This window comes from Furipterus horrens, unplaced genomic scaffold, assembly GCF_987537825.1.
Source record: "Furipterus horrens unplaced genomic scaffold, mFurHor1.1.pri manual_scaffold_4, whole genome shotgun sequence".
In the NCBI taxonomy this organism is placed as follows: Eukaryota; Metazoa; Chordata; class Mammalia; order Chiroptera; family Furipteridae; genus Furipterus; species Furipterus horrens.
In genome coordinates this window covers 26,201,662-26,217,692 of record NW_028327174.1, presented here as the reverse complement: position 1 = coordinate 26,217,692, position 16,031 = coordinate 26,201,662, and the positions used below count along the sequence as shown (strand labels likewise).

General features: G+C 39.6%; 1 pseudogene; it reads left to right on the top strand.

The window, feature by feature from the left end:
- Positions 1-1,620, top strand: LOC150011424 (ATP synthase F(1) complex subunit alpha, mitochondrial pseudogene; annotated as a pseudogene).
- The last annotated feature ends 14,411 nt before the right edge of the window (positions 1,621-16,031 follow it).

Genomic DNA, 16,031 nt, shown 5'->3' with positions numbered 1-16,031 from the left:
ATGCTGTCCATGTGTGTCCCTTTGGCCTGGACTGCTCCTTCCTCGGCAGCCAGGCTGGTCTCTGAAAATGCTTTGGGATCATCCATCATTGCTACAAGGAATCCCCGTGCCCCTAACACTCATCTTCAGAAGACTGGCACTGCTGAGATGTCCTCTATTCTTGAAGAGCAGATTCTTGGAGCTGATACCTTTGTTGACCATGAAGAGACTGGACATTCCTAAATCTTAGTGATGGCATTGCCCAAATACATGGGCTGAGGAATGTTCAAACAGAAGAAATGGTAGAGTTTTCTTCAGGCTTAAAGGGTATGTCTCTGACCTTAGAACCTGACAGTGTTGTTGTTGTTGTGTTTAGAAATGATAAACTAATTAAGGAAGGGGATATTATGAAGCAAACAGGATCCACTGTGGTTGTTCCCATTGGCAAGGATCTGTTGGGTCATGTAGTAGATGCCCTTGGTAATGCCATTGATGGAAAGGGTCCATAGGTGAGTTGGCCTGAAAGCCCTTGGAATCATTCCTTCAATCTCTGTGCAGGAACCAACACAGACTGGCATTAAGGCTGTGGATAGCTTGGTGCCAGTCAGCTGTGGTTAGTGTGAGTTGATTATTGGTGACTGACAGACTGGCAAAACATCAATTGCTATTGACACAATCATTAACCAGAAATGTTTTCAATGATGGATCTGATGGAAAGAATGTAGAATGTATCTACATTGCTATTGGTCAGAAGAGATCCACTGTTGCCCAGTTGGTGAAGAGGCTTACAGATGCAGATGCCACCAAGTACACCATTGTGGTGTCAGCTAGTGCTTCTGATGCTGCCCACTGCAGTACCTGGCTACTTATTCTGGCTGTTCTATGGGAGAATATTTTAGGGTTGGTGGCAACCATGCTTTGATCACTTATGACGACTTATCCAAATGGGCTGTTATTTACAGGCAGATGTCTTTGCTCCTGCTTCAACCCCTAGTCATGAGGCCTATCCTCCTGTGTGTTGTACCTACACTCCCATCTGCTAGAGAGAGCAGCCAGAATGAATGCTTATTTTGATAGTGGCTCCTTGACTGCTTTACCAGTCACAGAAACACAGGCTGGTGATGTGTCTTCTTACATTCCAACAAATGTCATTTCCATCACTGATGAACAGATGTTCTTGGAAACAGTTGTTCTACAAAAGTATCTGCCCTGCCATTAATGTTGGTTTGTCTGTGTCCTGAGTTGGATCTGCTGCCCAAACCAGGGTCATGAAGCCCGTGGCTGGAGTTGACTCAATATCAGGAGGTTGCTGCTTTGGCTCAGTTTTGCTTTGACCTCAACAATTCTTTGCTGCCACTCAACAACCCTTGAGTCACAGTGTGCATCTGAGTTTCTGAAGCAAGGACAGTACTCTCCTATGGCTAGTGAAGAACAAGTGACTGTTATTTATGCCAGTGTAAGGCGGTATCTTGATAAACTGGAGCCCAGCAAAATCACAAAGTTTGAGGATGCTTTCTTGTCTCAAGTTATCAGCCAACACCAAGCCCTGGGGGATGATGTCAGGGTCGAGAGAATGATCTCACAATAAATGTAAAGCTGAAAGAGAATGTAACAAACTTCTTAGCTGGATTTGAAGCTTAAACTCCTAAAGATTCACATCAAATACCAAGCTGGTTTTGTGACTGTTTCTTCTAGTGAAAGGATTACTTTATACTCCAGATGTACAGAAATCACCTTAAAAATAAAGGTTCTATATTACAAACAAAACAAAACTATCATATCTATGTAGGTCATCGAGAAGGAGCAACACAAGTCACAATAAGTCAGTAGTAACTTGCCTGATATCAGATTAGTTCATTGGAACACATTCTTGAGACATTAAAACTGATTTTAAAAGAAACTAAGGTAAGTAAGGTATATAAAATGTCCATTTTAATTGTGAAAAACCAGGAACTTGCATTTCTAGGAGAGACTATGGTGGACTGGAACCGCCAGGTTACACAGGAGGAAAGGAAAGAGGAAATCTGCCCACTTTCTTAGTGAAAGGGTATATTCTAGTAGAGTCTCTTCTTATGTGGTGGAAGTAAAATAAAGTTGTACAGTTCAAAGTTTGATTAACATTTTGCTTTAAATGGTATAGTCACTCAAAGCACTGGTATGCGGAAACACAATTCTGTGTATGCACATAAACGTGTGTGAGTGTTTACACATCTCACAACTGTGGCATTTCCAACCCCTCAGTTTTCCACGCCTGATCTTTGTAGCATTTCCACTTTCCCTGTAATCACCAAGCTTTGCAGAAATGATATTCAGGGGAAAGCAGCTGCTGAGGCAGCACTTGCTCCTGGCTTCTGGAGCTTTCCTCCTCTTTACCCTACTTGCTATCTGGAAATCTCTCCCTCCCCACCCCCCCACCCCCATCGTTGTCCATGTTAACACAGGAACCACAGATTAAAACAGTGTTTCTCAAGTTTAATGTACTTTTCTTCCAAATAAAGGAAAAATTAAAAGCAGCCATCAAATAAATCAGAATCTTTGCCTTTTACACAGAGAAAACCTGGGAGTTCCTCTCAAAGTTACCTGGCAGAATATGAGTGTCTCTACTGCCCAGATATCCACTGAGGTCACTGTGGGAAATGCAGCTGCCCAGGGCTTCCTGACTTCCCAGTTTGGCTAACTTCCCCGAGAAATGAAACAAGGGTGGTTGGGGAAGGATGGCTGTGGACAGTCTAACCTGCAGGACTGTTGTGCGTCTATGAAGAGGAGAAATTCTATTTCTGAAAGTCACAGCTGAAGCCAGAAGAGCCCCTTCTGTTCTTTCTACATTGATCTGCAGTGGGAATCTTCTTCCCCAATCTTCCAAGTTTCCAAAATCTCTAAGCATCCTACATGGGCTCATGATCAAATCTGGTCTAATACTTACCATTCCTTGGACACTGTGGTCACTTCTGCTGGTCCCGAGCTTCCCAGTAGCTTTTATTGCTTCCTCCTGGAACCAGTACCATGTTCACCAGCAGCCGCCACCACTCCTCCTTGGTACCACTGAGACCGCCAAGCCTTATGGTCATTTCTACCTCCTTCAAAAATTGTTACTTCTTGTATCTTTCACTGGTCAATATCACTTCATATTTTAGTGCTGTTAAAATGTCAAAGCAGTTTAGAGTAATGGCAACTAAAGAAGACTGCCTCTCTCTTCTTTTTACATTATACTTATTAGAAAACTTCTAATGCTATGCTGCCTGTTCAAGGTCAAATGCAGTATTTTCTCTACTTAGGGGAGCTCTCCCACTCTGCCCCTACCCACATGCCCATAATCTTCGCAATACATTTTAAATCAAATTGTTCAGATGGATGAGGTCTGCTAGAAATATTTCCCCTGCCCCCTCACCCTCCAATAGTTTCCCCAACCACACAGAGCCACCCCACCGCACTCCTACCACCACGCCCAATGTCAGCCCTGCTGAAGGGAATTTGAGTATGTGTGGTTGTTTCTTTTAATAACATTGGATCTCAGTACTGAAAGGGGATCTCAGAGGTCTGCAAATCTAATCCTCACTGAGTAGGAATTGCTTCTGTAATCCTCAGTCATTTCACCTCTGTTTGGACGTTATCAGCTCCCGAGAGGTGGTGGAATGCAGCGGGTATCCACTGTTAGATAACTTTGTGCCTGTTACCCATGACCACACCCAGCAATACTAACTCTCCCTTCCAAGGTCATGAGGACCAAAGCCTAAACTCTGGGCCATATGCCAATTCTTAAAATGCCTGAAATACTAAGGCAGAGCTCTTAAGAAATTTTGCCAGAAGTTTGGAAGTTATTTCCTTCTTTTTACCAAAAACTTTTTTTCTCCTTCCCCTGCTTCCCTTTGCCTTGAGTACATGAATCTTTGCCTCCCAATGCAAAAGGTTTCCTTTGACATTAATTTTTCCTTCAGCAATCAAGCCTCACATTCTATAGAGAGAAGGTTTTTAAAGAACTCTCTCCCTGTTTCTCTTTCTATGTTAACCTTAAAGACTTGAGGATTTACTCTCATTTCAAGAATGAAGCTCCTTTGTTCTTTACTAGGCCAACCTTAAATATGGGAAAGCACCTCAGAGAAAGGATTTTTGCAAGATTTTCTGTCTGTCCAATATAATCCCTTACAAATTCTTTCTTTAATGTTAATTTTAATCCTGCACCTTTGTTTTCGTATCTGAGAAATTGTTGAATACATGTTCCTCCACTCACCAGTCTTAAAGATCAGGATGCAAAGTCTATTTGTTCTTGTTACTAATGTATTGCTTTTTATATCTTAGCCTTATAGATCTGTGGCTTTGTTCTCTCTCTTATTGAATGGGCAAAAATATATACCAGAAACTTAGAAGAGATACAACTGGGATCAATATCCAGGTACTACTTATACAGATTATATGGGGTGAGACAAAAATAGGTTTACAGATGTTTGTATGGAAAATAATACAGTAATTAATAAATAATAACACAAGAATAAACTCTGTGTTTCATATACTAATAACTATAAACCTACTTTTGCCCTACCCTGTATTTATAATGTTTCAAATTTTAAAAAAACAAAAGAAGGTATGATTCATTTTAATTTTATCTTTTTGTGTGTCATTTCAATAAAATAAAAATGTAATGTATTAATATATGTACAAAATGAATTTTAGGTACTCAGAATAATAACATAGATCTAAATGTGTTAATATGGGAACGTGATTATTTTTAGTTCCAGAAAATACATACATATATATATATACAGTATTCCCTCACTTATCACGGGTATTGTGTTCTAGACACCCCCCCCCAATGATAGGTGAAAATCTGCAAAGTAGGAACCTTACATTTATTTTAGTATTTATTTATTTATTTATATTTTAAGGCTTTATAAACCCTTCCCACACACTTATAAACTGTTCCCAGTCCCTTACTAACCTTTCCCACTCCCTTATTAACCTTTTCCACACTTTTATAAACACTACTTATGTTCTTAAACATATTCTAGACTCTTAAACTTACGTAACTTTAACAACATATGCATACAGTACCACAAAATGCCACGATATAGCGAAAAATCTGCGATAAATAATTAAATATAATATTTTTTAAAATTCCATGATACAGTGAGGCCGCAATAAGTGAACCGCAATATAGAGAGGGACTACTGTATATGTGTATATATATATATATTTATATATATACATGTATGTGTATATATTTATATATATACATGTATGTGTATATATATACATATATATGGATAATGATCCTGTGTGTGTATGTGCGTACATGTAAAAATGTTTAATATATATAAAAAGGTGCAATGAACTGAATGTTTGTTCCCCAAAGATGTACATGTTGAAACCTAGTCCCCAGTGTGATATTTTGAGGTCAGGTCTTGGGAGGTGATTAGGTCATGAGGACAAAGCCCTTATGAGTGGGACTAGTGCCCTAATACAAGAGACTCCAGAGAGTTCACTCACCCATTTGCCACGTAAGGACACAAGTTAGACAGCCACCTCTGAACCAGGAAGCAGGTTCTTACCAGACACTGAATCTACTGGCACCATGAGCTTGGACTTTTCAGCCTCCAGAACTGCGAGAGATAAATTGCTGTTGTTGATATGCCACCCAGTTTATGGTACTTCTGTTGTAGCAGCCTGAACAGATGAAGACAGACAAGATAAATACAAAACTGTCAAGAATAGTTTTATCTGAGAGGTATGTTTGTTGCAACCGTGAGGAGAGGGTGCTATTACAGGAACTTTCACTTTGGACTCCATATTCATATTCACTTGTACTAATGGATAAAAAGTGTGTATGTCTTATTAAGAAAATTTTTAAAGTTACCACCAGAACAGAAATAGAAAAGAAAATATACTAAGGACATAAAGTCAATCAGGAGAAATTCTATAAAGTGATAGGAATTTCCTTTTGAATACTTTTCTAATGTGTATTTAAATTTTATTTACCTCAAATTATGTTATCTAGTTTAATTTCATAATCTACTTCTCCTGTTATTTAATGGTGATTTTATTTTACATTAATTGTAACTTTCCTATGAAATAGTCTCTGATGAACTTCGATATCTGTCCCCTCGTATACTGTAGACTAGGGAAGTATCTCTTAAGGAGACATTGCACAAGGTTAGCCATGGTAAAATTTCAGATTTTTTTATATTACAACATTTCTTTACATGGAATACTATTTTTTTTACTTTTTTTTCCCCTAGGAGTAGTCTACTTTTAATTTTCTCACCCAGTATGAGGTTCCCAGCTTTGTTGAATCCCTGTTTTCCTAACTTGACTCTAATCAAGTTCAATCTTTTTGGGATGCTTTCATCAGCTATTTGAAGGAGATGATAAACCACAGTTTCCCCATCTTTTTCTCTTAAAATAAATATTTTTTCCTTGTTTAATTTTAAAAATCAAACAGAATCTCTAGTTCCTGCAAAGACGGAAACCTGGCACAGATTCCTGACTCCCTTCCCCAGAATCAAACAAGGAAAAGCTTAAAGGGAACATGAATTCTAGAAATTAATGACGTGGACAGTATGAAACTTCTGGGGAGATAAAAGTAGTGCACCTGAAGGGGTGGAACAGGTTGGTTGGCTATAGCCTGGGGCAGAGAGAAGTAGGTTAGTGGAGACAAGCTTACATTTCCTCCTGCTTCTTCCCTCCTCTGCTTTAAGGCAATGATTGCTTTTGTGTTCCAGACATATCCATGAAATAGAGCCCCTGGTGATAAAATCAGGCAACTGAAATCTCAGCTAAAGTTAGAAGTTGATAAAAACAGGGGAAAAATGACTGGCCTGGAACGTTTACTCCTCCACTCCTTCACCATACTTCCTGGCTATTAACTTCCAAGTTATACATTTAGCCTGGACTTTGCCTTCGAACTCCAGACTCATACAGACAAAACTGTCTACTCGTAACTCTCTTTGGATATCTAATAGGCATCTCCAGCAAAATGTCTCCTCAGCTAAACTCTTGATAATCCCCCTAAAACCCATTCCTTTTGCAGCCTTCCCCAGGGCAATAAGTGACAATTCACTCCTTGTCATCAATTCCAAATCTGTCAGTGTTGTCTTCAATTTATAATTTCATACAACAGAGAACTAACTACGCAGCTGTGGAAAGGAATAATATTTCTATGTACCAGTGTGGAGTGAATTCCATGATGTATGGTTAAATGATAAAAGCAAAATGCAGGATAAAGTGTATAGTATTCTACTTTTTACCTAAAAATGGAGGAAATATGAAAAATTCACATATTTTCAAAAATGAAAGAATAAATTAAAATGTAATGGAAAAAGGAGGAAGGAAGGAGCAGGTTAGAGAGAATAAAGTTAGAATTAACTTCTCTGAATATACTTTGCTTTATAGTTTTTAACTTAGAAACCATGTAAATAGTCTACATAATTATAAAACAAAATTAAATCGAGATAGGAAAATACCAATCCTTGAAAATTGAAAACAAAATATAAAATATATCAAGTTGATGGATTATGTGTATAGAGAAAAAGTAATTCAATAACTTAAAATACTGCAATTTGACTGTACTCTCCTACTGGGATATATTCCAAAGGAAAAAAATAGAATTACAAAAATATCTTAAATTGTAATCAGGCGTCATATTGCTAATAACAACAGTATGAGACTTTTACACGTGTATATAATAGGATAAAGCAAATAAGTAATTTGTTAATGATATTTCAAGGTACCATATTGTATATATAGAATAAGCTAGAGAAAATTGTGTAATTATGTTAATAACTAAGAGTAAAAAAATAAACTCAAAGAAGTTAGATAAAGAAAAATGTAATATTGTATTTGAATTAGAAATGTAAGTATTAACTCATGAAGTATATTTTTTTCTAGAAGAATACATATTTCAAACTCCATCCAGGGAAAAGGCCTCAAAGCAATGACCAACCCAATGAGGACCCCTAATGCCCAGGTTGTAATCTCTAAATACCATTTCTCATGAAAAAGAACCTGGGCTCCTTAGGAAAATGGATGAGTTCCCATGTGGAACAGGAATAAGACTGGAATACCTACTCATACTAGAAAATAAGGATGCTATTGAAGTCTACTAGGGTCATATAGAAAGTGAAAAAAGCAAAGTGCAGGATAAAGTATATAGCATTCTTCTACTTTTTACCTAAAAATGGAGGAAATATGAAAAATGCACACTTTTTCAAAACCAGAAGACTAAATTAAACTGTAATGGAAAAAGGAGGAAGGAAGGAGCAGGTTAGAGAGAATAGTTAGGAAGAAGCTCCCAATGGTCAAAACTGAAACAATTTGAAGGGGCTCCCAATAGGCAAATATATAACGTTATCAATAAAAATGATTGCAATAAAGTGAAACATATAAAATATGGTTAGGTTCATATTTAGAGGATACAAAATAAGTAAATAATTTTTCTAAAAACTGGAAATACAAGACTGTTAATACTTCATAGGGCACTCCTCATACAAGAACAGGAGTGAGTGATAAATATTCCCCTTTTCCTTTTTAAGCAGATAGTTATCACGTGCACTCTACATGACTTCCCAAAAAGTCCTGAGAAAGATTAACCTCTAGTTGCCCACAGTGGGATCAACTCAGTGAGATGCTCTTAGATTATCTTTTTCTCCTTCTCTGTTTCATTCTTCTTCTGTTCCTTCATGAATCATTTTCCAAAATAGCGATCATCATGAAAGGCCTTGTCTCAGACTCTGCATTTTTGAAGACCTTGGGCTAAAACAGTTGTTAGTAGAAGTAGCTCTAGAAAGTAGACCCCAAGAAAGAGACTGTGGGTCACTTACAGGTCAGACATTGGTAAGGACACTATTATTGCTAATAAGTAAGAAAGAGGTAATTATAAAGACTATAGGAACTTCCGGCCAAGATGGAGGCCTAGACAGACACACTGCATCTTCCTCCACAACTAAGAAGGAATACAACTACTTCAAAACTAGAGACAACCATAAGTTTCAGAAAATTGAGCTGCATGGAAGTCCAAAAAACAAAGACATAAAGATGAAATACTCACCCACACAGGTAGGAGGGGCAGAGCCAGGGTGGAGAGGACACAGTGTGGTGGCGCATCACATGTTTTAAAAAGTCGGGAGGGATACTTGGGGAGCACTCCCAGCACCAGACCAGACTGCATAGCTCATAGTCCCAGCGCCAGGGAAAATGAAGCCTCATTGCTTCTGACTGTGCAAACCAGTGGGGGTTGGGGCAGAGGAAGAAACTGCCAGTCTCTCAATAGAGTCCGCTTTTTTAAAGAGCCCCCACAGTCCTAGAACATCCATAGACCCACCCACTCTGGGAACTATGGCCAGGGCAGCAGCTAGAGGGGCGCCAGTCCCATAGAGAAGTGGGAGAAGTGCCTGGAAAAGGGGCAAGTGCTGAGCAAGTGGCATTCCTCTCAGACCTCTCTCCCACATATAATGCCACAACATGGTGAAACGGGTTGCCTGTACTGATGAATACCTAAGGTTACACTCCTTACAATGTAACAGGTGTGACAGCTTTACCTAAGAACAGAGAGGCAAACAAACACAGGAGCCTGTCAAGATGAGGAGACAGAGAAGTGTGACCCAAAAGAGGGAATGGTCCAAGGTTCCAGTGGGAGAACTAAGTGACAAGGAGATAGCCAACCTAACAGATGAAGAGTCAAAACACTGATGATAAAGATGCTCACAGGCTTCACAGATATGCTTAAGTACAGCAAACACATAAGGGAAGAAGTGAAGGCTATGCTAAATGAAACAAAGGAAAGTCCACACAAGACCAATGGTGAAGGGAAGGAAACCGAGGTTCAAATCAATGATTTGGAACATAAGGAAGAAAAAAACAGTCAACCAGTACAGAATGAGGAAACAAGAATTGAAAAAAATGAGAATAGGCTTAGGAACTTCCGGGACAACGTTAAACATGCCAACATCCAAACCATAAGGGTGCCAGAAGGAGAAGAGGAAGAGCAAGAAATTGAAAGCTTCTGTGAAAAAAGTAATGAAGGAAAACTTCCCAAATTTGGCAAAGGAAACAGATATACAAGTCCAGGAAACACAGAGAGTCCCAAACAAGCTAGACTCAAAGAGGATCACACCAAGACACATCATCATTAAAATGCCAAGGGTTCAAGATAAAGAGAGAATCTTAAAAGCAGCAAGAGAAAAGAAGAGAGTTACATACAAAGGAGTGGCTATAAGATTATCAGCTGATTTCTCAAAAGAAACTTTGCAGGCAAGAAGGGGCTGGCAAGAAGTATTCAAGGTAATGAAAAGGAAAGACTTACAACCAAGATTATACAGCAAAGCTAATATTTAGAATGGAAGGGCAGATAAAGTGCTTCCCAGACAAGATAAAGCTAAAGGAATTCATCATCACCAAGCCATTATTATATGAACTGTTAAAGGGATTTATTTAAGAAAAATAAGATCAAAAATTGAAAATTAAAATGACAGTTAACTCACAACTATCAACAACTACGTCTAAAAAATACAAAGAAAATCCAACTAAGCAAACCAAAATAGGAATGGAATCATAGATATGGGGATCATTTGGAGGGTTATCAGCTGGGTGGGGGAAGGGGGAGAAATGGAGAAATGCTGCACGGATTAAGAAGCGTAATTGGTTGGTACAAAATAGACAGAGGGGTTTTAAGGGTGAAGCCAACCATGCACAACCATGGACATGAACTAAGGGGGGTGGAATTGCTAGAGGGAAGTGGGGTACTGGCCAGAGAGGAGCAAAGGGAAAAATAATTGGGATCACCTAACAGCGTAATCAATAAAGTGTACTTAAAAAAAAAAAAAAAGACTACAGAGTTGGCTGGCTTTTGTTCATGGCTTTAGAAACCTTGAAGAAAGTAAAAATAAAAACTATGTCCTGAGATGAACAACTCAAGACATCCTGTGAAAGTGAGAAAGCCTCTGTGGCCATAGTTAAAGAGGCTCTTATGCTTTGTAACCAAGGTGGGGGCACACTGCTCAAAATTCAAGTCCAGGATTTAATTGGTAGGCTAGCAGAGATCAAAGAATACCGAACAGCCTGAAGAGGTCTCATGTCAAGGTCAAGGACCTAATGTGATAATAGTGCTAATCAGAGACCTAAGATGGGGATATCTGGATGCATGAGCCTAATAGTCTTGAGCCCTGACACCTCTTAATCCCCCAGGCTGGCAAAAACAGCTCCCTACCCCTTGCCAAGGGAGAACATCCTTCATTCAATTGGAGACTCCTGAAAGATCTCTCCTATGGCAGCTACTTCACATAATGGTGCTTGTCCTCCTCCAGATCTGGCTCCATCTTCCCTTGTTGCCTTCAAACCAATGACTAGGGAGAAGTCACAGCATAACCCAAGTGGGGGACTCCTCTTCTGGAAGCATACTCTATACACACCCAATAAATCTGAATGCCTGGCCAGCATGTATCAGCAGGAACTGAAGCGTGTATGAGAGTGAAACTTAAGGATCTTAGAGAGGGAAGAATATAAGCAGGATAAGGGAGCAATTATTGACATGGGAGACTTTCAATGACCTGGGGTTTACTGTCCTGACAAGGACACCTGAAATCAGTTCTCAACTGCTATTGGGGTGACTCCTTGAAGCTTGGACACAATGTTGGTATGCCATTAAAGAGAAATGTGTGAACTGCCTTGACAGAATATAGAGGAAGGTGTTAAAGGTTCAGGAAAATATAAATGTTAAAATGAGTGTTATAAACGTCAGAATGAGAGAATCTGCTGCCTCATTAGGTTCCCCAGGAAGGCCCAATGGACACTCCCATCACAAGGACACTCCCATCACAAGAACAATAGAGATAACACTGGTGATGGGGCACCAGCTGATGCTGGAAATCAAGGTTCCTAAACTGAGGCACGTTCTCATGCCTCTCAGTCCAGGTGTTCTATGACCCGAGCTGGCGAGCTGGACTCGCTAGCGCCAAGTCTTTGACTCATCAGACCTCAGGGTTTCAAGACATTCTGTGACTTAAAAGGAATCTTGCTGAGTACTCCATCCTCCCTGATGTTGATAAGGAAACCAAACAAAGCCAAAAACAGGTGGTGCTTAACCCTGCGTGCTTTCCATTAATGTTTAAGGAACAGTGTATCTGTTTCCATAGTCTTAAAAGAATAGATGATTGAATTCCTATTTTTTGCTTTTGATAGAAATCGTTCTTTATAGTTTATGTATTAACCTCCTTTTGTTGTAATCCCAAGTTAGTAATTGTATATTGTAATCAATATTGAAATGTGCCTGTGAGCTCATTCTTTACCCTTCCTATTGATTTCTATACTTGTAAAACTCAATAAAAGGAGAGGTCTTTGTGCCTCGCTGCTGACCTGCCAGAACGTGCGGCAGCCCTCCAACCAACTCATTCTCCTTGCTGGAATTACTTCCGCGCCCTCGACCACATTTAATACAACAATCAGCATCTCTGAGAAGTTCAGCAGTAATGGCCTCTGTACATCACAGTTGATTGCAGGAGATGCTGCCGTGGACTGAGTTCTCTATTACCAACCAGGTTGATGGAATTCCAGAACAGCAGAGTCCACATGGTGGCACTTAATTTAAGAATCAAAGTGAACATATTTATTGTAACAGAGGCTGAACTTGAGGGATATTCAAGTTCCCTTGACCTACTGTGGTTTGTGGCAATGGCTAACAAACTATAGTGTGAGTAGGAGAACTTTAGGTGGGTAACAGATTAGAAAATTTCTTGATTTATATTGAAAAATTGCAAGTTAGTGAGCAAAAGGCTAATATCAGTCACCACAACAGGTTCCTGAGATCTAATTTTCCAGATCTAGGGCATTTCTGAGACTCAGGGCCATTGAAAAGGAAGACTAATCCCCTTGATAAAGGATCCTACAATGCCTCCAAAAATACATACAATAAGCACCTCCTCAAAGGGACCGCAGCCATTTTCCAGGTATACAAGGGAAAGGGGAATACCCAGACTTTTCAAAGTCTGTGGGATGTACAGTCTAGGCTGATATTGCCAGGGGACCTGAAATGCTATCATACTTCCCAAGTTAGAGTAGAAAATTATGAAAGACAGGAGGTAAATAGAGTTCTAGCCCCAGTCCATCGTGCAGTGAGTACAATGGATACATGAACCTACCAGTAATTTGTTAGGTCCCTGAGTGCATCCTTGGGATATATACTTAAAAATGGGAAAACCTTTGCCCTGGCTGGTGTGACTTAGTTGGTTGTAGTCTCATCGCATACACCAAAGGTTTGCAGATTTAATCCTGGGTCAGGGCACATACCTACACACCTAGGTTATGGGTTCGGTCCCCAGTTGGAGTGCATACAGGAGGCAACCAGTCAATGTTTCTCTCTCTCCCTCTCCCTTTCTCTCTCTCTCTCTCCCTCCCCCTCTCTCCCTCCCTCCCTCCTTCTCTTACTCTAAAATCAATAAACATTTTTTAAAGAATTTTAATTTAAAAAGTGGGAAAGCCCTGAAATTTCTTTCTTGACCTGTTCAGTAAGAGTCATTATGGTAGGAATGACCAAGCGAAAGCCTCCTCTTCCAGCTGTGATAGCATATCAAAAGGAATACAGAAGTCCCTCGCTATATCACGGTTCACTTATCACGGCCTCACTGTATCGCGGGATTTTTTAAAATATTATATTTAATTATTTATCGCGTATTTTTCACTACATCGTGGGATTTTGTGGTACTGTATACATATGTTGTTAAAGTTACGTAGGTTTAAGAGTGTAGAATAAACATAAGGTTCCTACTTCACGGGGGGGTCTGGAACGTAATACCCACGATAAGTAAGGGAATACTGTACCACATACTGGGAAAAATTACAGAAGTTAGCATCACCTTCAAAGAATTAAAGGAGGCATCAGTAGCTCAGTTTGATTTACCTGAAAATTGGGAAAAGAAAAAAGATTGACTCTGACAACTGCTGGTTACTACTGCAAACTTATATAAACTTAACCAAGCGGTAATCTCAATCACAGTTGCTCTACCAGATGTGATACCTTTAGTGAAACGGAACAACACAGTCTCTATACATATTGTTGATCTGCTAAGTGCATTCTTTTCAACCTCTAGGGGAAAAGACTTTTTAAAAAAAATTTAAAATGTTTTTACCCAAGGTGTGCTAACTCTCCCAGTCTCTGGTGTCTTTCATCATGGAGCTGCACTTTCACCTAGCCCAGGACTCCAAGAAACAAACAAAGAAAATCTGTTCATCAGGAGCAGAAAGAGGTACAGGCTTCTGCTCCACGCCAGCAAGGTAGCAACTGATGCCCTGCACTGACCTTTAGAGCATTAAAAATGGCTGCTTCTTCCCTTCAACATTTCAAATCTTGCATAAATTTGTTGCCAGCTCCAAACTGGAATCCCACAGGGAATGAAATTCTGAGAAATGTAGTTCTAACTTAACTAAATTCAAACAGCACAAAGCCACCCATCAATTTTCATGAGTGTAGTGGAAATTTTCATAGAGAGTAGTTCTCAAATTTTATTGTGCAGAATGAATAAGCCATCCTGGTTGTCTACTGTCACACACACACATACACACACAAACACACATACAAAACCTCCCCGAAGTTACTGGCATAAAACAACAGCCATTTTAGTATGCTTAGGGCTTCCAGGTGTTAAGAATGTGGACAGAGTACAGTGAGGATAACTTGTCTCTCCTTCACCATGTCTGTGTGACTCAGTTGAAAAGTCTTAAACACTTGGGGATGTCCTAAATGGCCGGAGGCTGGAATAAGCTGGAGTCTTCTCACCAACATGACATGTCTGGTACCTAGGCTGGGATGACTCAAAGGCTGAGCTCAGCTGAAATTATCAACTATCAATTCTTTTTTTTTTTAATGTAGCCTCTCCACGTGGCTTGGGCTCTCTCACAGCATGGTGGCCCCAAGTAGTAAGCCTTCTTACAAAGTGGCTCAGGGCTCCGAGGGCAAGCAAACAAGAGAGAGGCTTGTGGCCTCTCTGACTTACCCCAGAAGTCATGCAGTGTCATCTTTGTCACAGTCTATTATAAGTTAGTGACTAAAGCCAGTCCAGAGCCAAGGAAAAGGGAAATGAGACTCCACCTCTCAGTGGAAAGAATGTCAAAAGATTTGTGGTCATCCTTTTTTTTTTTTTTTTATAATTGATTTATTTTTAGAGAGAGGGGAAGGGAGGGAGAAAGAGGGAGAGAAACATCAATGTGTGGTTGCCTCTCGCACATGCCCAACCAGGGATCTGGCCTACAACCCAGTCATGTGCCTTGACTGGGAATCAAACTGGTGACCCTTTGGTTTGCAGGCTGGCACTCAATCCACTGAGCCACACTAGCCAGGGCATGGTCATTAAAAAAAAAATTATATTTTATTGATTATGCTATTACAGTTATCCTGATTTTTCCCTCTTTGCCCCCATCCACCCAGCACCCCCAGGCAATCCCCTAACCACCATTCATGTGCATGGGTCAAGAATATAAGTTCTTTGGGTACTCCATTTCCTATACTGTACTTTACATCCACATGGCTATTCTGTAACTACTTATTTATTATTCTTAAGCCCCTCACCTCTTCACCCATTTCCCCACACCCTTTCCCATCTGGCTACCATCAAACACTCCCCATAGCCATAATTTTGTCTCTGTTCTTATTGCTTGCTTAGTTTTCTTTTTAGACTCAAAAGTTCATAAGCCAGAGGCTGCTTATACTACCCTCATTTTTTTGGATTCTTTTTTCATCTTCTTGTTCTGATTGCTTGTTTTTTGCTTCCTTATGTTCTATATTATTTATTTGATTATTGGCTTCATCCACTCTACTGTTGTTTCCCTGTAAATTGTCCTTTATATCAATTAGTGTATCCTTCCTTTCTGACTGGATCTTTTTATGCTGTTGAGGTCCTCACTAAGTTCTTTGAGCATCCTTAAAAGTAGTATTTTGAACTCTACATCTGATAGATTGCTTATCTCCATTTTGTTTAGCTCTTTTTCAGGAGTTTTGATCAGTTCTTTCATTTGGGCCATATTTCTTTGTCTCCTCATTTTGGTAGTCTCCTTGTGTGTGTTTATATGTATTAGGT